The 27,484-nt window shown below is 42.5% G+C and overlaps 1 pseudogene; it reads right to left on the reverse strand.

Moving 5' to 3' along the window:
* Positions 1 to 18,003: 18,003 nt before the first annotated feature.
* LOC102905461 (large ribosomal subunit protein eL24 pseudogene) lies at positions 18,004 to 18,497 on the reverse strand (annotated as a pseudogene).
* Between the last annotated feature and the right edge of the window lie 8,987 nt (positions 18,498 to 27,484).

Raw genomic sequence — 27,484 nt, forward strand, 5'->3', positions numbered from 1 at the left:
GGTAACAGACAATGGTTTGTAACTCCAGTTCCAGGGCGTCCAATGCCATCTTCCGGCCTCCACAGGCAGCAGGAATGCAAGCAGTGCATTGACATGCATTCAGGCAAGACACCCATGCACATAAAATAGAAATGAAACTGTGGGAGGCTGGAGAGATGGCTCAGTGGTTAAAAGTGCTTGCTGTTCTTCAGAGGAGTCGAGTTGAGTTCCCAGCATCTATGTTGGATGGCTCACAACCTCCTGTAACACCAACCCCAGGTAATCCTTAGGCAGCTGCATACATGAACACACAGACAGACAGACAGGCAGATAGACACATACACACTAGCAATAATAATTACAGTAATAATAATAATAATAATAATAATAATAATAATAATAATAAAGAAACTGTGTGGTGTGAAAGAAATGAGAAATTAGTTTCTGCTACCAAGAAAGTTCCAGTCTTTGAGAAAGATAAAATGCAGTGACTTGCTGGGCAGTGGTGGTGAATATCTCTAATCCTAGCAGTTAGAGAGGCAGAGCAGGGAGATCTCTGTGAGTTCAGGACCAGCTTGGTCTACAGAGAGAGTTCCAGGACAGCCAGAGCTGCACAGAGAAACCCTGTCTCGAAAAACCATTAAAAAAGTGTAGTGGTATATTGTGTCCCCCAAAATATTGTGCACTCTAATAAATGTGATATTTTGTGTTCTGACAAATAAAGCTTGCCTGAAGATCAGAGGGTGGAGCCAGTCACTAGTTAACCATGGAAGTCTGGAGGTCTGTACAGACAGGAGACAGGAGGTGATATGGCTGGGCAGAGAGAGGAAGTGTTAAAGCAGGGCAGAGATAGGAGCTCTGCCCTTTTTGGTCTGAGCAGTTGGAGAGGTAAGAGGTGACTATGGCTACTCCTTTGCTTCTCTGATCTTTCAGCTTTTACTCCGGGTGGGGGGGGGGAAGGGAAGTGTATCGGCTTACCAAGCTATCTTAATGAACTTGGAGTTTACAAAGTTTTGGCTGCCATGATCTCTTGCCCCATGTGCCAAATCCTTACCTGCGTCTTGCTGTCAGCCCTGCCCTGTGCTACTCAGGGACTACAGGTCGGAGAGGACTTATGATTCGTTCAAGGTGACCCAGTTGGTCACAGAGCTGGGACTGAAACCAGCTGGTCGGACTTAGTCGCTTATCACTGGTGCTGCGTCTTCAGCTCTGAGTGCACTCTTCTAGAACATTCCCTCTTTTCCTCTTCACTGAATGGCAAATGTCACATCATCCCAAGAGCAACAGTGACTAGGCATATGTGTCAATCGAACCTGCATGGGGGCATTATGGATTTCTGTTCTGTTAATGGAGAGCAAGCCTTCATCTCCCTGAGAATAAAAGATTATTTCTCTCTCTTTCTGGGAATCCAAGCATGAAGGATTATGTCTTAGTCAAATATGGGTGAGCATGGTCTAGGATTATGGATTCTGGTTGCCCCAAATAAAATGTCTAATGTATAAAGGGTTTGCCGAAGCTTTTGTTTTTTCAGTTACAGGACAAATGAAAGTCCTAATTCAAGGCCTGTTTCAAATGCTTCAGTGCAGTCTGCAGGTTGGTGGGAGACCCTGCTTTTGATCTCCTTTGCAATCTGATGACATCATCGAGTTTCTGGGTTGATGGAATCTAGTGGTCTGTAAGTTAATACATCCCAAAAGACTTTGCTTGACAGTCACAAAGATGTTAGGTCAAACACAGAGGCAGGCAATGGATGGATGTAAGGGGTGGAAGTTAGCCCAAGATATTCTGCTTCTGGGTCTGCAACATTCCCACTCTCCATAGGCAGCTTTGTAGGGTCTTTAACTGGGGTCTGACTTGCCAGTCCCTCCCGCTGCCAGCCCCTGGGGAACTTCAGTTCCTAGTTCTCTTTTCTAGAAGGCAAATTAAATCCCTGGAAATTGTTGATTGTGAGAGGTTCCAGTGTACCTGTTCTCAGGAGCTTTTCATCTAAGGGTTAAATGGCTGAAAATGCTGCAGCAGTCAGGCTTGGGTCAATTACAGGTGTGGGAGACACATTTGTGTTTAATTTTTGTGTTTCTTTAGTGTCTGATCTTATGAGAGTGAGTTACATCTTTTTCTGCATGTAATAACTACCTTTTCTGTCTCGGCATTGGGAATCAAATCCATGGCCCAGGCATTCGAGGATCATCGCTACACAGCTCCAGCCCACCACATTCTTGATGCTCCCAGAATGTGCAGAAGTTCCTGTCTTCTGAGATCTGGAACCTTCTAGCTCCCATCCCCCAGTCGCTCCCCTGGTCTTGAACTTGACATAAGACAATTTTGTCATTTGTCAACTGAACTGCTTCTGTACCAGGTTTTTCCTGAAAATTTCAAGTCAAAAAGAATAACTTGCCATCTTCTCCTGGTGTTGTTCATAATTCTGGGCACAGAGTAAAGGCAATTACCCAGCACAGCTGTGTAGACATTCCCAGGACTGTTTATGAAGTGTGCACTGGGAACATAGTTTCATTGTCTTCTTTCTCCATGGGGAATCTCATTGTTTTATTTTTTTTTTTAAATCGTGTTTATGTATGATGGAATGTTCTTTAGCTGACACAAATTCCAGCTGCATTTATTATGTGGCGATGAATATTTAGAGGGAAAGCCCTTTTTGTAGAAAATTTACTTAGAATAAGTCATATCCTTGGTATTAGAAGGACTGAAGTTACGTGTCTAACTTAGGTGATGCCAGCACAAGGTTTTCCTTTGCTGTTCTGAGCTATTGCTGGTGAGACTGTGCTTTAGGACACCTGCTAGTTTGTGGTCATTGCATGGGCATTTAGAGGTTCTGGTTTATAGCAGAACCAAGTGCACACTTGTTACATCAGTCATGCTATTTCATATGACATGATGTGGGGCTGGGGTACATCATGATAGATGATTCAAGGAACCTGAGATCCCTCTCCAGAACCCGATAAAAATGCCAGAAGTGGTGGTGTGCATCTGTAATCCCAGGAGTGGTGGTGTGCATCTGTAATCCCAGGAGTGGTGGTGTGCATTTGTAATCCCAGACTGGGAAGGCAGTGATAAATGGGTCTCTGTAGCTTACTGGCCAGTTAGCCTTGTCTAAAAAATAAGGTGGGGGCCAGAGAGATGGCTCACTGGTTAAGAGCAATGGCTGCTTTTGCAGAGGACCCAGGATTGGTTTTCAGCACCCACATGGTATCTCACAATCATCTGTAACTCCAGTTCTAGGGAATCTGACATGCTTTTAGGTCCTCTGCAGACACCAAGGAGGCATGTGATGTACATATATACATGTATCCAAACACTCATATACGTAAAATAAAAATTCTTAAAAATAAATGGAGGTAGATAGCTTCTGAAGCTGTCCTCTGGCTTCCACTCATACACATGTACACATATACCTGTACAAACATGCATGTACCTCCACACATATATGCATTTACACACATGCACCTATACACACACAGAAAATAAATAAATGACCCAATGGTGGGCTTGCAGTTGCTATCTCTATCTTGTAGGCTAGGACACAAAGGCACAGAGAAACAAATAAATTGTCCTTTGTCATCACATAAAACAGTGTTCTACTTCTTGGCTGTTATAGTGATTCAGTAATCACAATGAGCAGGAATCTCCCAGAGTACTGACTTAGCTTCCTTCAGGTAGACCCAGGAGATGCCACGTTCATATTTTAGCCACAGCGCTTTATTTCTGTCCTTTGAAGGGAAGCATCAAATTCCATCACTTTTCCTTTAAGCAATCCTTCTCTTTGTAGCACTACCTACTAGTTGACAGCTGGTCTACCACAGACTGGTCCACCAATCTGCAAATGACAGCGACTTAGCACCACCCCTCCCTTGGGTGTGTGTGATCACCAGGCAGAAAGGAAGAAATCACTTCCTGAAACAGTCAAAGAAAGAGTAAGAGTGTGTGCGTGCGCATGTGTGCATGCGTGTGTGTGTGTGTGTGTGTGTGTGTGTGTGTGTGTGTGTGTGTGTATGTGTGTGTGTTTGTTATATGTATACATATATGGGAAGGTATGCACATGTGCATGGGTTGGTGCATGTACTTGTGTGCACATGCACAGAGGACAGAGGAAGGAAGGCATCAGGTGCTCTCTTGTTTTAGTCTCCTTTATTCTTTGAGGCAGGGTTTCCCCTTGCACCTGGAGCATGTGTTTTAGCTTGGTTGGCAGCCACCAAGTCCCAGCGATCCTCCTCCTCTGGCTCTCCAGTGCCCACTCCCCACATGTCACATTGGGCTGGGATCTGAACTCAGGTCCTTGTGGCTGTGAAACAAGCTCTCTTGACCACTGAGCCATTTCTCAGTGTCCCCACCACCCTTTTCTTTTGTGCTTGAGACACCTTGATCTGTGTATTAATTAAAATGAAAAGCACTCATGGCTGTTCCATGTTCTGTTTTCAAATTTCCTTATTGTTCTAGTAAATATTTTTTTCTGAATCTCAGAAACAAATGCATTCTTTTTTTTTTTTTCCTGGTTCATTCTTGCAGCATCTCGGTAGGAAGTCAAACGAACGACTTGCATTGATGGCCTCTGCATCAGGGATGTAGCTTTGAAGTCTTCCAGTGTCAGACCGTGGGCGAGCAGTGGCTCCGACAGTGGTGCACCTCCCTCAGCTGTGGGCATTCTGTGCTGTAGCACGTTCACTGCACATTTTACACACTTGTCTTAGTCAGTGTTCTACTGCTGTGAAGAGACACCATGACCTTGGCAACTCTTATAAAAGAAAGCATTTATTTGGGGCTGGCGTACAGTTTCAGAGTTTTTTTGTTATGGCAGGGAGCATGGTGGCATGTAGGAAACATGGTGCTGGAGAAGTTGAGAACATCCAGATCTGCAGGCAGCAGGGAGAGAGAGAAAGAGAGAGAGAGAGAGAGAGAGAGAGAGAGAGAGAGAGAGAGAGAGAGAGAGAGAGAGAGAGAGAGAGAGAAAGAGAGAGAGAGAGAGAGAGAGAAAGAGAGAGACCTCGAGCCACTGGGCCTGGCTTGGGCTTCTGAAACCTCAAAGTCCTGCCCCATCAACACTTCCTCCGACAAGGCCACACCTCCTCATCCTTTCAAATAGTGCCACTCCCTATGAACCTAAGGAGGGCATTTTCATTGAAACTACTGCAGTGCTTCAGGTTCTCAGAAGGTAGATGACTTTTCAAAGCAGAGGCATATAGAGAATCTTTAATCGAGTGACATGCTTCCTCAAACAAGGCCACACCCCCTAAACCTCCACAAACAGCACCACAGACTGGGAACAAGTGTTCAAACACACGAGCCTATGGGGAACATTGTCATTTAAACCACTACAGTGGGCACGTTGTTGGGGGCTGTATCTTGCCCTGATCTATTTCCTGCATCCCTTTCTCTGCTTCCTGGTCACCATGACATTAACCTCTCTGCCTCTCCTACTCTAGTTGATTCGTGTGCGTGTGCGTGTGCGTGTGCGTGTGCGTGTGCGTGTGCGTGTGCGTGTGTGTGTGTTACCTCCTTAGGTTGGTATTTTAGGTGTTTTGGTCATCACTAAGCAAAAGTAACTAACAACACACTCAGTGTATACCATTTTTGAAAATACACCTAAAAATACAACTTGACACATTACACGGGGCTGAGGGACCCCTGCTCTGGATTCTGTAGACCTCTGTTGGTCTGTCTAAGCAGGGCACTAGAGCTTCTAGAATGTTGAACAAACAAGGATGCAGATGACCTAAGCTCCCTGACTTCATTGTCCACATTGAGCTGTTGTTCTGTGTATCTTGGAGGATTGCTACAGGAAATTTGGTAATTCCCTGACATTATTAGGACTGTGTCAAAGATGTGGGCAGCTGCATAGCTCAGGGCCCTTTATGGAAGTCCCAGATGAGAAAGTCCTGTCATGTTCCAAGGCGGTGGTTCCCAACCTTCCTAATGCTGTGACCCTTTAATACAGTTCCTCATGTGGTGACCCCAACCACAAATTATTTCGTTGCCACTTGATAACTAATTTTGCTACCGCTGTGAATCTTAATGTAAATATCTGACATGTGACCCCAAGGTGGTCTCAACTCACAGGTTGAGAAGCGCTGCTCTAAGTGATTAAAAAGGTGTGCTTGCCCTGAGTAGCTTGTGACATCTTTGAGTTTCTTTTTTTTAGCAACAAAAATCGAGTTTGATTTTTTTCTTTTTCTTTTCTTTTAAAAAAATCACATTTCATTGATTGGTTGATTGATTGATTGATTGACTGTGAGTCACAGCCCGAGTGTGGAGGTCAGAGAATAACTTGGGGAGTCAATTCTTCACTCCCACCATGTGTGCCCTGGGGATTGAGTTTGGGTCATCTGGTAGCAGCAGGCACTTTTACTTGGTAAGCTATTTGGCTAGCCAGAGTCTAATTACCTTTTCCTTTTACTACCCAAGAAAGGGAAAAAATACATACACATACACAAAGACACACATCAATATGCACACACATGACATCTATGTAGACACATAAACACATATATGTAGATATACACACACATGCACTTATATCCACAAAGATATATATGTACACACATATATACAAACACACATATGTACACATACATTTACATACACACATATGCATGTATATGCACACACATACACCTGAGTGTATACACACATACATAATACATACATGTTTTGGATTCTTCATCTCTTTTGTATCTGTGCCTTGAATTTTCCTGGGAATGTATCATTACTGATATTTCATCATTTTGTTTTATGTGTTTATTGTGTTTTATTGGCTTCAAATTCTTTGTAAGGTATTTTTGAGGTACAAAGTAATGTATAAATCAAATTTGGGACAAGAATAACAGCAGATGAGGCATAGGTATTGCTTTTCATTGGTCAGATTTCTTGAATAAAGGGAATTCATAGCTGGGCATTTGTGGTATATGCCAGTAATCCTGGTACCTAGGAGGTGAAGGCAGGAGGTGTTCGAGTTTAAGGCTTGGTTTCTTTGCATAGTGATGGCTTTGTTAGTTTACATGGATCCAAATCTAGTCTAAACTTTGATTATGAATAAAGTTTATACCTATGATTGGTAATGGCTATTGACATCTTAGAAAAAAATATAGGCAGATGAAATAATTTGAGATAAAATGTAAGAGAAAGCATTGAGAAATGTAGACTTCTTACTCAAATGATTTAGAAACAACTTATGTTTATGTTGTGTGTGTGGCACACATGGGAAGGTCAGAGATAGCTCTCAGGAGTTGGTTCTCTCCTTCTATCATGTGGAATCCAGGAACTGAACTCACGTCCCAGACTTGGCAGAAGCATCCATATCTGCTCAACCATCTTGATGTCCCTCAAACGAATTTTTAAACATTTTTTTTTCTTTTTTTTTCTTCTTCTTTTTTTTTTTTTTTTTCGAGACAGGGTTTCTCTGTGTAGCTTTGCACCTTTCCTGGAGCTCACTTGGTAGCCCAGGCTGGCCTCGAACTCACAGAGATCCACCTGCCTCTGCCTCCCAAGTGCTGGGATTAAAGGCGTGCGCCACCACGCCCGGCATCAAATGAATTTTTAATAGCAATGTTTCACAGCTATTATGCCCTTCTCATTAAAATGTATTAGCATATTATTCATCTTCTCTGTCCAGATTCAGGTAACCATTGGCTGCTTTTTCTCTGCCTATTTAGCTGAGTTATTCAGTGGCCTAAACATCAGTACTACTTAATGTGATTGTTATAGCCACCAATTATATACACATAGCATGCAAATCTGTTTATTGTGCACTATACAATCCAGAATACATAAGTAAATTGCACAAAAACTGGATAAACTTGTGATCTGGGAGTGAGTGGAAAGAGATGTTCAACAATTTTAGTCTTTCTCAAGAAAAATAAATGCCAGATCTTTTCATCAGTGGGGAGTGCTGAGAGTGAAGGCAGCGTTGGAAACATGAAAACGGGAATATGAAGATTGTCTAATAGTAGAAGAGCATTGAGTGTGAACTGACTCAAAGCACGCAGGTCATCCTTAATGTCAGCCCACAGTGGGAATATGTGGTGACTTATTAGGGAAGAATGATAAACATTGGGACTGGAAATAGGCATCTAGAAGGAGCTGGAAGCATCATCATGGAGTGTAGCTGAAGGTTTTCCTGTGCTTGCCCGGCACCAAGGACCCCACAGCTGCTTATAAAGTAATCACTCAGAAACTTATATTAATTAAAACTGCTCAGCCATTAGCTCAGGCTTATTCCTGACTAGCTCTTACACTTAAATTAACCCATAATTCTTATTTATGTTTAGCCACGTGGCTTGGTACCTTTTCTCAGTTCTGTTTTCACATCTTGCTTCCTCTGTGTCTGTCTGGCGACTCCTGACTCAGCCTTCTTGTTCCCAGAATTCTCCTCATCTGCTTATCCCACCTATATTTCCTGCCTGGTTACTGGCCAATCAGTGTTTTATTTATCAACCAAATCAGAGCAACACACATTCACAGCATACAGAAAGACATCCCCAGCAATGGAGTCCCCAAGGGTGTTTATAGTTTGAAGACCAGATGAAAAAAATATTCATTCAAGAGTTTATATTTCAGCAAGGTCCCAGCTGCTCTTTTGAAATGACTAAGGCCAATAATTAATTTAAAATTCAAAATGTAGCTAGTTGTGGTGGTGTACACCTTTAATCTTAGCACTTGGCAGGCAGAAGCAGGTAGATCTCTCTGTGTTCAAGGCCAGCCTGATCTATATGGTGAGTTCTAGGACAGCCAGAGCTATATAGTGAGAGCCTGTCTCCAACAAAACAAAACAACAAACAAACAAAAATTATAAAATGTGCTTCTTCTTTCTGGGTGCCTGGGATGAACTGGAATGTTTCATCCTCCTAAGTATTAGTCTCCTCGTGTCCTTAAAAACAGTCCTCTCTGAAGCCAAGATCAAAATGTTCATCCTTTCCATATTTTGTTTTTCAGCTATCCAGGAATCCCTGAATAATAATAATAAATAAAAAAGCAGTTGTTTTCCTTCACCAGCATGAGAGAAAGTGGGGAGGTTAGAATTTACAATGGAGTCTGTTTCTTGCTCAATTTCCACTGCATTTTATTCTTTCCCTTTCCTCCCTCCCCTGAGAGGGAGAATATGAATGCCCATCTGTGTGCTGGCACCAAGAGGCCAGAAGAGGACACAGATCCCTTGCTGCTGGGGTTAAAAGTGGTTGTGAGCCTCTGTTTGTGGGAACCATTCTCCAAGCCTCTGGAAGAGCAGCCGTCACTCTTAACCACTAAGCTCTCTCTCCAGCTCTCCACTGCAATTTAAAGAAGCAAAATAATTTATATAAAAGGCACATAAAATATCTTAAGGATATTGAGTAGTTTAATTAAGATTCACTGTTATTTCATTTTAAAAATCTCAACCGTGTATGCATCGTTAGTTTTCTATTAGTTTCCTTATTATCGTCATGTCACTTTATAAAGCAGAGCTATTAAAATTAATGTTCTACAACATAAAGGATAATTAGTTTATTGTAGTCTATAATGGTTCTAGAAAGATTAATTTTTGTAAAACTATTCTTTTACTTCTGTGTCATAGCTCTAAGCCTGGAATTCTGTTATTGTGGAAAAAAGATTCTGTTCAAATGCTTTGTTTTATTTGAGTATTTTCTGTTGTAAACACAGCATCGTCCAGATTTCACTCTGGTCCTCAAGCAATGACAAGACTGGAGGCAGACAAGAAGGTAAGAATCACAGTGGGTCGTGGTGACCACTAGATGTCCCTGTGTGGATGCTCTGTCTACCTTAAGACTTTAAAATAATTAGATGCCTCTTGGGATTAGATAACCTGTCAAGGGTTTCTTCCTGGTGATGAGTCTCCCTCTCTTAGCAGCCATTGATTGTCTGTAGCTCTTGTTTTAGGGTAGGGGCCTTGACAGCTTTCCCCTATTTTATTGGCATGTGGGATCCTAAAATAAAGTAATCCAATAAATAAAGAAATAATGTAAGTGGAGGGAGGGAGGGAGGGAGGGAGGGCGAGGGAGAGAGAGAGAGAGAGAGAGAGAGAGAGAGAGAGAGAGAGAGAGAGAGAGAGAGAGAGAGAGATTATTACAGTGAATTAGCATATGATACTCACCCAGCTTTCTGGACTGTGAGCTCCAGAGAACTCAACTGGACTTCAACTTGGCAAAACTCAAATAATTTTAGACTGAGGCATTGGCTGAAATACTCACGTGTCCTCAGTCACTCCCTCTAGAAAGGCCGGGATGCCCTCTATGTGAAGTTGCATGTATGGACAATTTTAAGCCTGCTGAGGTAAGAGTTGGTTTGGGTTTTAATTAGATAATCAAAATGGGAGATGATTAACATTATGATTGTTAGTGAATACATTTGTGTTTTTACTCTGAATGTGGAAGATTCTGGTACTCTGAGAAAGAGTGAATAGATGAACAATTGACCTCTGTAAATGATGCTGAAAGAACTTGGAGGTGTTGAGATGTCACATAAAGCTTAAAGCATGACTCCTATGTCCTCCATGCTTGACCAAGATTGACTGCTTCAGGCTAATGGGACCTGAGTGGACCTGAGCTACTTTCTTCACAGATTTGTTTAATTTTCAGCTCTTAATTTATCTGCAATGGAAGGAGGTTTTAGCTCATAGTGTCTGTTGCTCAGTTTTTAGGTTGTACTGAATCATAAAACTAGACTGGAATAATGACGAGATAAATGCTGTTATGCTGTATTTGAATCTGGAGAGGTGCTTCAGTGGATAAGAGCACTGGCTGCTTTTGCAGAGAACTTAAGTTCAACCCCCAGCACCCACATGGCAGCTCACAACCATCTGTAACTCCAAATCTAAGGAATCTGATGCCCTCTTCTGGTCTGTGCGGGCACCAGGTGGTCACGTGGCACACATACACACATGCAGGCAAAACACCCATACACATTAAATCATCAAATGATAATAACATTTTCTTTAGATTTATTTTATGTGTATGATTATTCATTTTGTATTTATGTATGTGTACCGTGTGTGTGCAGTGCCCGAGAAAGTCAGAAGAGGGCATCAGATCCCCTGGAATTGGAATTACAGATGGTTGTGAACTGCCATGTAGGTGCTGAGAACCAAACCTGGGTCATCTGGAAGGGTAGCCAGTGCTCTTAACCACTGAGGCATCTTTCCAGCTTCCATTGACCAATTTTTGACAAAAATATTAATAATCTTCTTACTTAAACTCTGAATTTGATGAAAAGCTTTTGGTTTAGATTATTAGACTAGAATATCATTTCACAAAGGTTAGACCTTGTGTTTAATATGCAAAAGAATTAACTGAATATATTCTATTGAATTTGGGATTACATAATCTTGTTAAATGTTGACTTTGTATTCTGTGATATGTCACTTACAACCCCACATAGGAAAAATATAGGAAAACCAAAGAATTAATTGGAAATAACCAAAATTAAATCATTTTTTTAAAAGAAAGAATCCATATTTTGAGAACTCTTTTTCATGACAGCTTTGGTTTCAATGTGGAAGAAGAAGACACAAGTGGATCTTTTGTTTCCTTAGTGCAGAGTGATCTTTGAGAAGTGGTGACATTTGTTCAAGCTTGGAGAATGGGGGCGACTGCAGGAATTGACAAAGGCTGTTATTGTTCTGTCTCTTAGAAACAGGAACAAAATTCTGTAACTGACAAGGTGAAATTTGGCAATCCTGGACAATAGTATTGAAAATATTGAGTGAATCGAGTCAGTCTTTCTAAGAGGGGGAAAATGATCATTAAAAATAACCACTTGGGATTCGAAAGTCAGATAACAAGAGCTTGAGAGGATGTGGAAAAATCCAAACCCAGAGAGGAACACAAAGTGGCAAGGCCAACTCGAAATCCGTCCTGGGGGTTCCTCCAGCATTGAAATGCGAGCTACCATGTGCCTCAGTAACTCTGTTCCTGGGTGTGTGCCTGAAGAAACACACATACACGTTCCACATGGGCATTTATAGCAGCATTTCCGATCACAGCCTGAAGAGGTAACAGTCCGGATGTTCATCATTCGATAAATGGATTGGTAGGATGTGGTGTGGCCACACAGTAGGATGGTCTTCTACCCACACAGTAGGATAGCTTTCCACCCATGAAGAGAAAGAAGCACAGATATGTGCTACACCCACAGACGAACCTTGAAAATATCAAGCTGAGGGGAAGTTGCCAGCCATGAAGGACCACAGACAAGATGTCTGTGTGTGCAACAACTAGAACACGCAGCCAGTGGAAACAGGAAGTAGGTTAGTGTTTCTCAGAGCCGGCAGAGAGGAGCCACAGCTGATACAATTGACCTGCTGCTTGGTTTTTTGACACAAGCAAGGACCATATGGGAAGAGGGAACCTCGGTTGAGAAAATCCTTCCATCAGATTGGCTTGTAGGCAAGCTTGTGGAAATGGGAGGGGCTAGCCCACTGTGGGTGGTACTGTTCCTAGGCAGGTGGTCCTGGGCTCTAAGAAAGCAGGCTGAGAAGCCATGGGGAGCAGTACAACACCAGTGATTCTCCAGGGTCTCTGCTTCAGCTCCTGCCTCCAGGTTCCTGTCCTGCTTGAGTTCTTTCCCTGGCTTCTCTTCATGATGGACAATAAGCTATGAGGTGAAATAACCCCTTTGCTCCCTCAACTTGCTTGGGTCATGGTCTTTATCACAGCAATAGAAAGTAAACATAATCTACACCTCCATTGTTGGAAATGAGATACACAGAATATATGACATAGTAAATTATAAAAACTAGTGCAGGGCTGGGCATGGTGGTGCACACCTTTAATCCCAGCACTCGGGAGGCAGAGGCAGGCAGATCTCTGTGAGTTCGAGGCCAGCCTGATATACAGAGTGATTTCCAGGACAGACTCCAAAGCTACACGGAGAAACCCTGTCTCATAACAAACAAACAAACACACAAACAGCCAAAAAAAAAAACCCAAAAAAGAATAGCTACAAATATAAATTAATAAAAATTTAAAGACCTATGTTTCTTTTAGATACTGAGCAGAGATATTCAGAAATTTTGCAGACATTGTAAATGTTTGTATGAGGGAATGGGTACTCTGTTGATAGGCACAGCTGTGTCAGCTGAACAAGTTGGAGGTAGGAAGCAATCAGAGCTTCAGGCAGGATAGGTCTAGCTTTTCCTCTTATGAGTGACTGCCCATAAACCAAGGTGCGCTGGCACTTGGCTTCTGCACCAATGGTGCCATTGACTCACTTTCAGTAAGATTCAACTTTCTTACTGTGGATTATCACCTCCCGGATGGTCTCTTTGTATCTCCTCTGACTGGAGGGCAGATCAGAGGACTCCGCTTTGTGAACAACCATCAATTGTTTCACACCCAGTGTATAAGCCAGAAGGCATGCTCATGTATGTGCCCATTCCTGGAGATGCTAGCCTCAAGTTTACTAGTCCCAGGGGCAACAATCAGAACAAGTCAGCCTGAAATGTCATTGTCTTCAATCTTTTGATTATGTCTGTGCATCCTGGGTTACCAGGAACAATCACCCAAAACTTGCTTAGTTTGAAGTGGGGAAGGAATGGCACAATCTGGTATTGTTTAGGAAAATTCTAAAAATCTTCCTAACCCCAGGGAAGGTTTAAATTATTTCTGAAGCACCCAAATGCTATATAGAACCTAGGTGGAAAGTCTTTACTACAATGCAAAGGCTATTGGATGGATTTCTTTCCCCCTCCTTTTTAATTATATGTATGTGTGTGGGTATGCACATGTTTGATGCAGTGCTCACAGAGGCCAGAAGAGAGCATTATATCACCTGGAGCTGGAGTTTCAGGAGGTTGTGAGCCACTCAGTATGGGTACTGGGAACCGAACTTGGGTTCTCTGCAAGAGCAATACACACTCTTAACTGCTGTTATCTCTCAGGCCTCTTGGTTAGATTTCTAGACTTTTTGTCACAGCTAATTAATTAGGCAACTTTAGACCAAGTCATTTCCCAGTGTGGAAAATTGGGAGATGGAAGAAAATGATTAAGGCCCTTTCTGATTCTGGACTCTTAATAGCTGTAACATTTCAATTAATCTTCAGTGCCCTTAACATGGGCATACATATTAGGGTAGAAGTAGAGCTTGGTTCATAGCTATGGAAATTACATTTTAATTCATCATTCAGCTTACAGTGGTTTAGACTAGCCAGTGGTCCCCACCCCCCCCATCAGCATTTATTCACTTTGTGAATATGATGCTATAGTAACCACAAGCCACACCCCAGCTTGACATTTCAGAACCTATTTTAATCTCTTCTGCCCATGGGGGCTGCTAATGGATAGCCTACGTCTGGTATTTGATATTTCCCATTCTTTTATCCTCACTGAGTTTCCGATTGTCCGCTGCCAGCTGTAAACAAAGGAAGAAACTTACCTTTTTGATTATTCTTGAGGGCTCCTTCATTTATGTTAACCATCCTGCTTTCTTTGATGCGGTGCAGTGCTCAAGAGTCACCATGACAGTGGGAGCAGTGTCAGAGCCCAGGAAGGATGTTCGCTCGAATGGGCTTTTTTTCTGATGTGCTGCCTCGAGGCTCGTAGAGAAGTGTGGTAGGGTATTACCCCAGAGAGCAGGTGCCAGGGCTCTGGAACTAGGCAGTGACTTGGAAATCTGGCCTACTCTGTCACTTCTCATTGTTTTTTTATATATGTGGCCTATCAGTTACATTTCTCATTGCTGTGACAATGTATCTGACAAAAACAGCTTACAAAGGAAGGCTTTGAAGTTAAAAGATACTATCTATCAAGATGGGAAGTCAGGGCAGGGAGCACGGGGCAGCCGGTCACGTTGTATCAGTGAGGAAGCAGGATGAGGCAGTCGGTCACATTGTATCAATGAGGAAGCAGAGAGAGAATGCTGCTGCTCACCTCTCTCCTCTTCCTTATTCAGTGTAGGATCCCAGCCCACGGGATGTGGCTCCCCACTTTTAGATTTGGTCTGCCCACCTAAGTCTAATCTAGACAGTCCCTCACAGGCAGGCAAGGGGCTTGCTTATCTTTGTGCTGATTCTAGATCCTCTGAAGCTGACAATCAGGGTTAACACTACAGGTTCACTGCTGAGTGTTCAGGAAAGTGACATGGAAGCCTGTGGAGGCTTCCCCCACTTACTATGCGCAAATGGGTAATGCTGCTTTTAAAACAGTATCATAAAAATTCCACAGCGACCAAGCATAGCGTCTTGTGTAAACTGTGGGTTGTACCTGTGGCAGCCCTGGAGGTGCGAACCCCACTGCCATAGCTCTTCATCCAGCATGGCAGTAAGAATAATGCCACATCCCAAGTATTGACCACAACAGGCTGTCAATAAGCAGTCAAAAGTAACTTTTTAAAAATCTCACTCTTCTGTCAGTATTTTCAGTGAAACTGGCTACTCATGTGTCCCTAATAATATGTGCAACTGAATGAATTGCTCTACAGTTTTAAGTAACTCAAAATATGTAAATTTCTAAAGTAAAATGCCAAGTCATGATGAGAGCCAAATTTTCCATACAGTGATGAGACTTGACTCAAGACTAAAGTCTCTCTCCCGTCTCTGGCATGTCACTGCTGAGTGATGGCCTCTGCCCTATGCCCAGGGAGCCTCCAGTCTTTTTCTCTTTGCCTGTGATCTGCTCCCTGTTGGTGGGGACAACCCTGTAGAGGTGACATCGATACCCTCTCAAGGGGCAGACATTAAAGCTAATTCCCCCTTGTGTGACAGGATGTGAAATCTGAAACATGGCATGGTAGTTCATCTTTAATCCAAGTATCCAGGAGGCAGAGGCAGGCAGATGTCTGTGAGGTGAGACCAGCCTGATTTACAGAGTGAGTTCCAGGCGAGCCAATGCAAATAGTGAGAACCTGTCTAAAACAAGCAACCAACCAACTAATCAATCAACTAACCAACCCACCAACCAACCAGCTAACCAACCAACTAACCAACCCACCAACCAACCAACCAACCAACCAACCAACCAAACAAACAAACAAACAAGCAGGCAGAGTCTGGTATGAGGCCAAGGAGGGAATTCGATCTTTGAAAGGGATTATGGTAGTTGTTACAAGAAAAACAAGACTAACTCTTCCCCAACTCTGACTCCCTGATTCAACACGCTGTCTCTCTCACAGGCTTTCTGTGAGATGTCATCTTTTATGAGCATCTCTCCAGAGCAGAGTTGATGTCAGCCATGTCCTCAAACCTCCATTTAACTATGGGCTAAATAAATCTTCTTTCTTTATATGTTGCCAGCATCAGGTATTTTGTTACAGTAATAGACAGATTAATCAGTACAGGCAAACTTACAGTTTCTTCACAGGTGAGACCCCTACAATTCCTCTGACGTGAGCAAGCATATTTTTAATCCACACGCTCTGTCTTCATTTTCCCAGTGAATAAAAAACTCCCACTTCTTTCTGTTGATACTTACTCATTTTCCCAGAGGCATTTTTAGTGTTCAAAATTTCTCATACAGTTCCTTCTCCCACATCATTCCAAACATTTGGTTCAAGGGAAATAGCCCACTCTACAGTTGTATTTTCTTTGCCCTGATAAATTCCCAGAAAGTGATTTCTTGAACAGACCTCTTGGCCAGCCTCTTGCCCCAGTGTTCCCAACAGCAGGGGGCATTGCTTCCTTTTAAAGGGCTGGTTTCCTGGGTTGAGGTGAAGGGTCAGGCAATTCCCTGAAAATCTTTTAAAAAAATCTATTCTGAGTTCCTATGGTGCTGGCAGCATTCTCTTTCCTGACTAGAATGTGTGCTGTGTGGATATTTGCCTACAGATAATTTCTTGTGCCTCAAATTATACTTTGCAGCTTTTCTGTGTGAAAGACTCTGGTAATTCTAATTTAGGGGGACAACCCAGTCAATTTATTCCCTAATTGCTAAAAACAAAGCAACAAATCTTCATCTCTGTCACGGTCAACTTCAGCTATCAAGTTGACAGAATCCAGAGTTACTTGGGAAGAGAGAATCTTAGCTGAAGAACTACACAGATTAGACCTGTCAATGAACATTTTCTTAACTGGTAATTGAAGTAGAAGGCCTGGCCCACGGTGGGTGGAACCATCCCTAGGCGGGCAGGTCTGGGCTGCTAAGAAAACTAGCCGAGCATGAGACAGGGGGCAAACCGATACGCAGCACTTCCCATGATTTCTGCTTCAAGATTCTGTCTTGAGTTCCTGCCTCAACTTCCCTCCATGACGGACTGTAACTTTTAAGATGAAATAAGCCTGTTCCTCCCCAAGTTGCTTTTGGTCATGATGTGTATCACAACAACAGAAACCAGACCTGGACACCCTTCTAATCTCCAACCTCCAATCAGCCTCTGTTTCCATGGAGTCTTTGATCTGCTTCCCAGAGTCTTTGATTGGTGTGGCACCGTGTTCCAGCTCCTCTTTTCAGGAATCATCTCAGTTGAAACTTTAGTTTGAACACCCGTGCATCCATTTTTCACAATTAGAGAATATTAACATCAAATACCATATTCAGCAGACCTATTTGATTAATTTCATCACTAAGAACATAATAAAAATGTACTAAGTAATTGGGAAAATCAAAAGAGGTAAAGTTGACTCTGTGGAAAATGATTGTTAAGCCTTTTAATTTTCATTATTTTTGATTTTCTTAGCTCATAGTGTGTAAACAGCATTATTCCCTCTTCTTCACTTACAACACAAGCTCTATTTTTATAAAATTCTTTAAAATGTATCTGTATATTTCTGATATTTACAGGATATTTTATCATGTGGCTAAATCATAATTTTCTTAACCGTTTCCTCATTATTGGAGTCATAAGTTTCTTTCTGTGCTACTAAAGGCTGCAGTAAACACACTTGGGTATTAAGGTATTTTTGGAGTCAGGTTTGGTAGCGAGACCTGTAATTTTAGTGCTGAGGAAGCTGAGGCAAGCAAACTGAAAGTCTGAGGCCAGACCCTGCCTCAAAAATATCTTTCTATATATTTTGATTTATTAGTGAGTATTTAATTAGTACGATTGCCAGGTCAAAGAGGAAACACATTGTTTTTTAAGAGATTGATCTTTATTCAGAACTCTGATCTACCAAGTTAGCATTTTCCACCAGCTCAGGGAGCAGAGACCTTCACAGGCTTCACAATCTTTTGTTTAGGTGCTGCTTTGGTAGGGGCCTTGGCAGCAGCCACTGCTGTCTTTTTGGACGCCTGCTTAGCCTTTTTTGCTTCCCTGGCAGCCCTGATAGCCTGTTTTCGCTGAGCTTTCCTAATTTCTGGTTTCTGATTCCTCTTGGCCATTATATCAGGAAGAAATGCACCAGTGATAGCTCCCTGGAATTCGACTGCACGGCGGCTTCTTCTTCTTCTTCTTTTTTTTTTTTTGTATTTCGTCTGATTGTCCCTTTTTGTGTTTTCTTCTGTAGAGGACAGCCCAGTTTATCTGCCTAGGATTCCTTTTGGAAAGGAATGCGGACTCGCATTTTGCATTAAGAAACTGGAAAACCTTTCTACCCATGTCCGGGGTAGATCTTGTACCCGCTGAAACTGCACAGCTCGACCTTCATGATGAAAGCTGCCAGCCCGCAGGACGGAGGAAAGATGATGAAGAGAAAGGATGTATCATGGGAAAACACCTTCAAGGAAACACATTTTTATACCTTAATGCTGTTTCTTAAGAAATGGCGGAAGGGACAGAGAGATGGCTCAGCAGTTAAGAACTCTGGTTGCTCTTGCAGAGGACCAGGCTTCAATTTCTTATATTTTCTTTTTAAAATAAGAAGAGTCAAAGCTAATGGACCAGTAAGAAATAACTTTGGTTATTTTTACATGCCTATTTGGAAGAAATTCAAATTATTTGATCTCATTAATGTGCACAACCTTTTGAGGTAGGTGATGAGTTATATCATAATTGGAAAGAATATATAATGCTACTTTAAAAAAATTTCTTCAGCTAGGATTTAGTGGGGCCCCAAATAGAACCTTTATCTTTTTGAAGAAAGTGTTGCCTGATATAAATTTGTGACCTTTAACATAAGCTCTATGAGAAAACTATTCACAGAGAAAAAGGAAAAGTTTGATGCCACTAATAAAGTTCTTCCTTAATGGGTTTTAGTAAAAATAAAAGATGAACTCAGAGGGAATAAAATCAAAATTCCCTGACTTGCAAGTGTTCAAAGGCTCCACGCAAGGGACAGATAAGCAGGGGCTGGTGTGCCTCTGTTGATACTTCTAAGCATGCCTAAAATGAATTCTAGTCTTGCATGATTGAAAACTTTCTACTTTTCTTTCTCCTGACATTGTTTTTCCCTGAACTCTTGACGGACAAAAACATGCCAGCTTTTCCATCAAATTCTTCATTCAACAGACACCAATTTAGAAAGCTTTCTGGAAAAATCAAGCAAACAAGCAAACCACTGACTGTATTATGCAGACCTCAGAGGGCCTCCTCATAGTGACACATGCTCATAACACCAGCATTTGGAAGTCAAAGGCAGGGGACCATGAATATGTGGCCAGCCTGGGCTACATAGTAAGTACAAGGCCAGCCTGGGATACAGAGTAAAATCTTGACTCACAAAACCAAACCAAACCAAATGAAACCAAACCAAACCAAATCAAACCAAAATAACAAAAAACTCAGATGAAAATCAAGTAAGTGTGCTGCTGAGACCATGTAAGGCCAGCTCTGCTCACTGGATCTTGTGCCATCACTGAAAGAGTGAGTTTTGTAGAGGAGAGTTCATTTACCTGGCAGTCAAGAGGGGGTGGGGGCAGGAGAGCCATTCCTGAGGTTCACTTTCCAGAGCATTGGGCTTAAAGCTGTCTATGTGAGAAAAAAGCAGGATGCTTTGAGTCACCTGCTTGGGGATGAGGAGTAGAGTCCTTGTGTTGTGTGCATGTAAGGGGAATCCTCATAGCTCGTTGTAGGAAGATAAGGCCTACAAGGCTGAGAGATGAGCCAACCTTGAGTCTGCCTGAGGGTCTAGCAACCAGTATTGTAAGAGGTCCTGATTGTGCCTAGCAAATGAGGGGCATACCACACAATGTCACTTGATCCAACAGGTGCCATCAGAGGTTCTGATGGTGCCCAGCCAATGAGGAGCGACCACAAATATTTAAAGTTCTTCCCATTGCTGAATAAATGTGTCTGCTGTTTGCACTTTACCTGACTCCTGGTGTCTGTGCTGTTGATGCTGCGCCTTCTCACCCCCTTTCCAAGAGGGAGCCGGTAGGACCAAGCAACAGCTCACCATGGGACACATGTTAAAAAATGGTGCCATTAGCACCATCAGAGGGTGGAGTTTGGAGCCTTCTAATGTTGTCCACTGGACACTGCCACATACCTAAATGAAGAGTAGGTGGTCTCAGCAAAAGTAGCCTTCAAGGCCCTGAAAAGTAGACTAGGTATGACCCATACACTGCAAATGTTACTAACAGCTATAAAGTTGATATGAGACCAGAAATATAGTACACAGCCACATGACTCCAATATAAATTATTTTTTAAAAAGTTTTTTTTACTTTATTTTACTCTCTCTCTCTCTCTCTCTCTCTCTCTCTCTCTCTCTCTCTCTCTCTCTCTCTCTCTCTCTCTCCTGTCTCTCTCTCTCCCTGCTGTGTGTGTGTGTGTGTGTGTGTGTGTGTGTGTGTGTGTGTGTCCGTCCCAGAACTCACCTTTCCCTTTCTTGTGGCTGTCTCTCTTGTTTCTGATGATGCAATGTGTACCTCAGGCTAGCTGGTCCATTCTCCTGCCTCTACTTCTCACCTCTCTGTAGTGTGCTGGAAATGCAGATACACCCCACCAATCTGACTTTTCATGTGGGCTCTAACTTTTTGTGTGTGTTCTGGGGATTAAGTTTGGGTCATGAGTCTTGCATAGCCTTTACCCTGTGTCCCCAAATTAGTGATTCTTATAGTTAACTAGAAGTAACCATAAACTTGCACAGTGAGTTAAATACGGAGATTTTATTCAGGTTTCCCCCTGGTTTTACTGTATGTCCCAGGGTGAGTAACAGGAGTTGGCTATCATAGCAGACTTGTAGATTGTTGGGGTGGAAAGCTGAAGAGGTGAGTTCTAGACAGCTGGGGAGGAGTGGTGGTCTGTGGTCCAGATTGAATGTGGATGTGTGTTTGTTAAGGGTGGATGGTATGGGTCTTTGAAGGAAAATATAGCAGAAAGCCTATCCCTTCCTATATTCCTTCTGTCACCCCAACCTGGGGTTGCTTATAGTGACAGGAATGCAGGAAGTCAACTCTGAAAACTATGGGATAGTTCAGAGAAAAATTAAAGATTCACAAGGAAGGAGGCTTTCCAGAGTCCACGGCTTCTAAGACTGTACTGTGAATATACTACTCGTATCCACATGAATCTGTACAGTCAAATTCTCATGGTCTCTTATGTGTGTGGTTCCTAAATCAATGAGTTGGTTTTAAACATTAATACAGAACCTTGGTTAATCTAAATTCTGTGTATTTATTATTTACCATTTTAAAGTTACATTTTAAAAAAAAACTTTGAGAATGTGTGTGAGGGAGCACACATGCTGTGGTGTGTGTGGAGGTCAGAGGCCAGCTTGCAGGAATCAGTTCTCTCCTTTGTGTGGCTCCCAGGAATTGAACTCAGGTCAGCAGACTTGGCAGCAAGCACCAGCTGAGCCATCTCGCCAGCCCCTGCTTTCTGTTCTTTAACAGAAACAGTAGCACTGTAATTGTCTTTTCTTTCTCTACTCTTGCTATGAGACCCATCACCTATATAAAAGACTATTCTACTTGCGTGTGTTTCAGAGGAAATAATGACATGATGAGCAATAAACTCATGCTTTTTTTTTAAAAGCCAGAAATCATAGCAATTCTAATGTTTTGTTCAGAGATAGAGACGTTTGAGCTGAGGAAATGGTTCCTTGACACGTTTTCAAAACTTCCAGAAGGAAAGTTTCATCTCTGTGGGATTTGCCAGCAGCATTCATTAAAGAGAAAAGACTCCATTGCCGATTAGGACAGCCAGAGACGCCAGCGGAAAATTCACAGGAAAGGAGAGTTCCAGTTGAGTACGTCTTACCAAAGCACACTGAGGAAACTTCTAGAGCCATGGGCCAAAGATCACACACAAGGGCAATTCATCTTTCTGTCTCGAGTTCATTCGAATGTGCGCTTCACAGACCACGTGGTAGCCTGTCCACGCAGAGAAAACTGATGCTTGTTGCCATTTTCCGTGGGGGACGTAAATCTCATGGGCGAAAGCTGCTGAGGGCTGAGCTATCACCATGGAGAGCCATCTGGGAAAGACGCGTGGACACTAGAGGATGAAAGGCATCTCTAGAGATGCTGCAGACAAGAACTGCCCACTCTACGAGGAAAAACAGCAGAGAAGACCATCTTACACAAAAAGCGACAAGGGTGCCGTGGAGAAAGGCATTGTGGGAACGGAAATGTTGATCTGCAGCTGTTTTTGTAAACCTCATGTTTTTCTTTTGAGAGAGTCTAGCTGTGTAGTCTTGGGTGACCTGGAACTCACTATATAGACCAGGTTGACCTTGAACTCATGGAGATCCACCTGCTACGACTCTCCAGTGCTGGGATTAAAGGTCCATCACACTCAGAAAAACCTAATTTTAAATCTACCTTAAAAAAGTTAACTCCAAATATAATTAGAATAGTATTAATCATCAGTTGGGGAGGGGTTGGCAGCTTTGTTTATTTCTCACAAGGCCTCTGAAAATGCTTCCTCACAATGCCCATCTTTCTGTTCACCTGGGCATTTCCTTTTTCTTTGCCTCAGGACAGTGAACTGCTTGCTGGTTTGCTGGTGAGTTATTTTTGGAATGTGAGGTGTTCTCAACTGGCAGAAGGCATTGCTTCTTGTTGGAAGGCAGTTTGGGGAAGGTCTCTGGAATCAAGGGACCTTCACATGTCACTTGTGTGCAGGTAGATGTGGCTGTGGGAGCGACAGTGGCCCACTGCCGGTGGGCACCTGGCTGTGCTCTTGTGAGAGAAAATCAGTTTGGAGAATTTGGCTCGAATCCTTGGATAGGCAGAAAAACCACAAGAAACATTTTGATAAGACAAGAATATATGTGCAACAATGTCATTTTTATTTCCAAAGGCAGATGGTCTTTTGCTAATGTTTAAACTTCACCAGGTGAATTTAACTCCTGTGCCCAACACCAAATTGCCTTTCATTGCAGGTTGTATGAGCATCTGCTAAACTCTTCAGATAATGTCTTCATGCCCCAGATGTTTTGTCAGCGTGTGTGTGTGTGTGTGTGTGTGTGTGTGTGTGTGTGTGTGTGTTCTTACCATTATTTAGCATATGACATCACAAGGCAGTAAGGAAGTGGGCAGCTACAAAGAAAAGATGCCCATTATAATGACAAAGGCATCTGGTTCATCCTGGACATTTTTACTGACATATACATGGCTATATGACAAATACTCTTCCACTGACTAGACGCCAAAGGCAGTATTGCAGACCCCAACACTTTGAAAATTCTTTTACTCCATAAAGTTGTGGAAAGAAGTACTTTGTCAAATTGGGTTTCTTTTCCTTGCTGTCAGGATTCCTAACCCAAGACAGAGCAGGCACCCACCTCTAACAAAACTAAAGAACACCATCCAAGTCCAAATATGAGGGAAATACAACTGGGGGGATTTCTCAGTGGGCCAAGCATGACAGTGCTCTTTTAGGGTTGTGTCCATATTTGCATTTCCCTAGTCATTATCCAAGTCTTGAGACAGATGCAAACTGGTACCTATTGATGTGGTTGTGCTGTAGTTAGGTGTTTATTCTGGCAACAATTTCATGAATTTTATAGGAATAAGGTCAATTCATTTATTATTTAGACAGAATTGGAATGAGAAGTTTGATTGTTGGAGTGCTAAATCTCAACCCATTGTGTGAATTTCAGGAAGTTCGATCAGTTACTCTCTCCATTCATTTCTGTTGTAATGCACCCCAGCAAAGGTAGCAGAGGGTTTATGTTAGCTTGCAATTCCAGGTTACACTCCACCACAGCAGGGAAGCGTAGGAACTAAAACTAAAACCAGCTGTTCACATGTTTATTTCTCAGCTCGCTTTCTTCCTCTTACGTAATTCAAGACTCAAACTAAGGGAATGAGGCCACCTGCTTTCTTTCTGGTTCTTCTCATATTGATTAATATAATCAAGGCAGTCCTCTAATGACATGCCCACATGCTAACTCATTCTAGAGCATTCCTCACTGAGACTTTTTTCCCTAGGCAATTCTCGACTGTATGGAGTTGACCACTAAAACTGCCACAGTGACTCCCACCTCTGTTATCTGAAAAACAGGCACTGTTTGTGACTGCTGTCAGGATTGTGTGAGATATAAACTGCGAAATTTGCCCACTGAATGCTGGAAGCATGGCTAGCTCCCCAGTGAGCAGAGGACTTCGAATGCTACAAAAGGCTTCTAGATAAAGTCTAGCCCATTATAGGTTCACAATAAATATTAATTTATCTCTACATATTGTTATTGTAGAACATTTGTTAGATAAGACTTTTTTGTTTTCTTTTGGTGATTTCAGAGGAAATGATTTTAGTGTAGGACAGGAAAGAAAGCAACTCCCATCTCAAGAGAAGACATTTTAAATTCTAAAAAGAAGTAAGTTATTTACATAACTTGTAGATATTTGGTTTTTATGAAAGTTTTCACTTTTTTTTTAGAAGCTGTTGGAAAAAAATCACAGACTATCTGATGATGTATATAATGCATGTGATATTGAGAGCTGGGCTGGTGCCTGGTACACGGAGTGCGGATGTGGGCTCTCTCTAGACAGTGGCTCTCTGGCTTCCTTTGTCTTGAGAGTATTGTATTTATTCTGCTTCAGGAAGCTACTCCTAACTTCTGGGTGAATTTTGGCACAGACTTGAATGACACTTAAGGATCATTGGATTGCTAATCACTGAAGTAAAGGGTATTAAGTAATGTACATGGAAGTTCTTCCTTTATTAAAATTCTGTACTTTATTTTATTTATTTATTTTTTTTTTGGTTTTTCGAGACAGGGTTTCTCTGTGTAGCTTTGCGCCTTTCCTGGAACTAACTTGGTAGCCCAGGCTGGCCTCGAACTCACAGAGATCCGCCTGGCTCTGCCTCCCGAGTGCTGGGATTAAAGGCGTGCACCACCACCGCCCGGCGTTAAAATTCTGTACTTTATAAGAAACTTTGATATGGTCTTTTAACCTTCACAACAGTCCTTCCACATGAGTATCCTGCAGATGTCTCATATTTCTTCATTGTTTCTCTCTTTCTCCTGTAAAATATAAACAAAATGTGTATGCATATGCAGGTGTGCATGCATGTGTGGGCGTGTGTGTGCCAGGTAATAGCCCAGCTCTGTGAGTGTGTATGTGTGTGTGTGTGTGTATTTGCACATACACATGGTAGTATAGGTGCACACAACTAGTATAAGTGCCTGTGGAGGCTAGAAGAGGGCATGGGGTCCCTTGGACCAGAAGTCATAGGTGTTTGTGAGCTGCCTAATGTGGGTGCTGGGATCCAAATTCTGCTCCTCTGATAGAGCAGTAACTGCTGAGCCATCTCTTATTTTAAATGAACAAGTCTGAGTCTTAGAGGAAATGAAGACTTACCCTGGGGCACACAGACAAGGGATAGAACACCCACAGACTTAACCCCACACTCTCAGATGCCAAGGGTAACTCACCCACTGCTTGCTGTGTCCCAGGGAGGCCAGCCATGTGATCATGTTTGTGCTTCTCCATGAAAGATGACTTGTCAATGACTATCTCTCCCCACTTACCAAAGTTACTTTTTGTTTGATTCTAGAACATTTGGACATAGGAAGCACCAAGGGCCACGATGTTTTGGCCAAAATGGCTCTTTCCTTGTGACAGTCGGTGGGCTGTGAACATAGTAGCTTTGCCATTTCTTCTCACAGGGCCTCCTTCCTGCAGCTCCTGCTGTCCAGGGCCAGAGCTCCTGAGGGGAGCCTAGGCAGGGCTCTCTGTCTCTAGAAGATTCCTCTGAGAGCTCTCCATCACGGCCCAGGCATCCAGTGACTCTGAAAATGCCATTATTTGTAGTGCTCTCCAACAAGCTGTGCTCCATTCTGCTCCTCCCCCTGCTCCTCCCCTTCTCTTCTTATTCTCTCTGTCCCTTACTTCCAACCCTCCCCCTCCACTTTCTTCCTCTTCTCCTTCCTCTGCCCCTCCTCTTACTCCTCTTCTTCCTTCCCCTTTCCCTTCTTCTGATATGTGTGCTCATATGTGTGAGTGTGTAGGTGTGGAGGCCAGAAGTCAGACTCAGATATCAACCGGCCTGGAGCTCAGCAGTTAGGCTAGGCTGGCTGTTGAGTGAGCCCTGGGACTCACCTGTCACTGCCTCCCCAGCACCGGAATTCTAAGCACATATCTGCTATGCCTAGCTTTTTAAATATGGAGGTTGAGATCAAGTACTTTACTGACTGGTCATCTTCCCAGTCCCTTTGGATTCTCCTTTGAGAAGAAAGACATTTGTGGAGCCCTGCCCAGTACATTTCTGAAAACTTTGCCCTTGATGGTCCTCGCCTCAAAGGCTACATTCTTGATACACCTTGACTTAGTTTCCCCTTACTGATTTGTATTTAGTTTTTCTTTATTAATTTAGAATGTTGAAGTGACGTCTTGGGAATGGACAAATCATGCTTACTTGTAGTTTTGTTTTATCTGTGATTTGGAATTCAGTTGTTACATTTCTCTTCTTCATTAATCCTTTGATCTAGAGTGGCCTGCATAAGGTTTTTGTTTTTTGAGACAAAGTCTACCTTTGTAATCTTGGCTGACCTGGAGCTCACTATATAGACCAGACTGGCCTTGAACTCACAGAGATCTGCTTGCCTTTGCCTTGTCAGTGCTGGGATCAAAGGCGTGCACTAATCTACTTGGTTTGCATGGATATTTTTGTTAGACAAGGTAACAACTTTGAAGCCTAAAGGCACCTTCTCTGTGGGACTCCAAATTTTGCTTTCAAGAATCAAAGAATGTCTGTGCTAGCCACAATGTCCTTGAACAATAGACGTCAGTCTACCGTGGTAGCTCAGTCTTGTGGTTCTCTGACTTGACTGGAAGTAATAAAGTTGGAGCCAGAGCCCAAGACCTTCTGCCTATTTCAGAGCAACCCTAAGCACAAATTAGTCAGAAGTTAAGCAAATCCCAGTTGGCAAGGGCATGCCAAATATCCTGGAGTTCTGAATATATTTAAATACCATAAATGGTGAATGTAGTAGTTCATTTAACATGAGGAAATGATTTAAATAACAAAACCACAAACTTCAAGCTCATTCTAACTTTCTTTTCCCACCTTCAACTTGCAGCCAGGAAATAATGTCGTGGAAAAACAGCCTTGAGGTTCAATCCTTGCTGCTAAAAGAAATGCATTCAAGTTATCTTACGCTAATTCCTGCAAATGACTGTCTCACTGATTCTTAAAAGCTTCCGAGAGAGATTCTGTAAGTTCTTTCGGTAAACTCCAGCCATGTTTGAATGACCTTGCAGTTGAAGTGTGGTTCCTAATATCCCTCTGCTCATGGCAGAATACCTTTG

Source organism: Peromyscus maniculatus, chromosome 3, assembly GCF_049852395.1.
Source record: "Peromyscus maniculatus bairdii isolate BWxNUB_F1_BW_parent chromosome 3, HU_Pman_BW_mat_3.1, whole genome shotgun sequence".
Lineage (NCBI taxonomy): Eukaryota > Metazoa > Chordata > Mammalia > Rodentia > Cricetidae > Peromyscus > Peromyscus maniculatus.